Raw genomic sequence first — 1890 nt, 5'->3', positions numbered from 1 at the left:
ATTATTATTATTATTATTATTATTATTATTGTTATTATTATCATTATTATTATTATTATTATTATTATTATTATTATTATTATTATTATTTTTAATAATATTAGTATTATATATTATTACTATTATTATATATTAATATTATTATTATTGTTATTATTTTATTATCAATATTATTATTATCATTATTATTATTATTATTATTAATAGTATTATCATTTTTATTATCATTATTATTGTTGTTAATATTAATATTGTTAATAATATTGTAGCAAATGTTTTTATGTCTTTTTATAGTTTATATATGACATATCTGTTTTGATGTTACTGTTTTTAGAATGATTTATTGTTAATTTTTTCTCATCGTTTATTAATTTCCTTATTTCCTTTTCTCACTGGGCCATTTTTTCTTGTTGGAGCTCTTGTGCTTATAGCATCTTGCTTTTCCAACTTGGGTTGTAGCTTGGATTGCAATAATAATAATAATAATAATAATAATAATGATAATAATAATAAATGAAAACGTAACGTAAAGCAAACGACAATTAAATGAATACGAGAACATTAATCACTAGATATGAATTGACGAACCTGTAATAAAACTCACAGGGAAACAAGGTAAAGAACAATAGACTGTGTCCTTATAAAACTTCTCTCTCTCCATCTCTCTCCTTTTCCCTCACAGCGGTGGACAGGACGAACTCAACGCGGGAGGCCGATCCTACAGGACAGATTTTCAAACGAGGACACGTGTACCGAGGAGTTTATCTGCCCACACTCACAAACAGGTGGGTCACATACTCTGTTGTAACAATTGTAGTATCTAGTTTTATGCGTGGTTATAGCAGTTTAAGGGTTTAAAAGTTTAAAGGCCGGTCATGAATGGCAGAGGCAAGGGACAGTGACGGTGCCCTAGCAGGACTGACCATATATATATATATATATATATATATATATATATATATATATATATATATATATATATATATGTGTGTGTGTGTGTGTGTGTATATATATATTTATATATATATATGAATTTATATGTATATGTATATATATTTATATATATATGTATATATATATATATATATATATATATATATATATATATATATATATATATATATATATATATATATATATATATATATACATATACAAGGCACCTCACCCAAATTTGGTGGTTAGCCGACATCAAACAAAGGGACAAAAGGGGACCTTTGCGCTCTCTCCCCTCCTCCCTAGTCTCTTGTATAGACTATAGAGATTATTGTTGTTGTTGTTGTTGTTGTTTCATGCGTGACCTAGTCAATCCACGTTGGTGTTCTATACTTCAAGTCAAAGAATGAAAAAGGCGTCATAAGTTGACTAGATACTTGTATGAAATATCAGTAGAAGAGTTGGAAGACCCAGACCTACATGGCTGAGGACTATGAATCGTGAAGTAGAAGGTGATGAGTGGAGAAGTATTCGTTTAAAAGCCGAAGTTAGAGATGACTGGCGATATGTAACCGAGGCCCTTTGCGTCAATAGGCATAGGAGGAGAGGATGACGCAATGCTAATTATACGAACAATTCTAATTTAAGTAAAAAAAGTTACGAACCGGTAATTTTTTTTTTTTTTCTTTTTTTGTATTTTAAGATTATTATCATTATTGTTGTGTTGATATTGTTGCTGTAGCATTTTTCTTTCCCTGACCATAATGTAGAGAAATTATTCCTCCCTTCTCAGCTGGCCTTCCCGTACCTAATTACAGTTCCTTGGCTTTCAATTTGAAGGACTTCGGAGTTCCTTGAATATGTTAAAGGACTTAGAAGTACAAAGTTCTGATATCCGCGAAACTCAACAATGAAAAGTTAGTCTGTCTATTTGAACGTAGGAACTAATCGACT

The 1890-nt window shown here is 29.3% G+C and overlaps 1 protein-coding gene across 1 annotated transcript in view; it reads left to right on the top strand.

Moving 5' to 3' along the window:
• The first annotated feature begins 688 nt into the window (after positions 1–688).
• The window catches only part of LOC137631232 (adenylyl cyclase 78C-like), a 66589-nt gene continuing 65387 nt past the window's right edge, over positions 689–1890 (top strand). Inside the window, exon 1 of the mRNA XM_068363001.1 lies at positions 689–785. The gene's annotated coding sequence lies outside the window, so the exon portion shown is untranslated. The remainder of the gene's footprint in view (positions 786–1890) is intronic.

This window comes from Palaemon carinicauda, chromosome 39 (assembly GCF_036898095.1).
Source record: "Palaemon carinicauda isolate YSFRI2023 chromosome 39, ASM3689809v2, whole genome shotgun sequence".
Lineage (NCBI taxonomy): Eukaryota > Metazoa > Arthropoda > Malacostraca > Decapoda > Palaemonidae > Palaemon > Palaemon carinicauda.
This window is presented reverse-complemented; position numbering and strand designations above follow the sequence as displayed.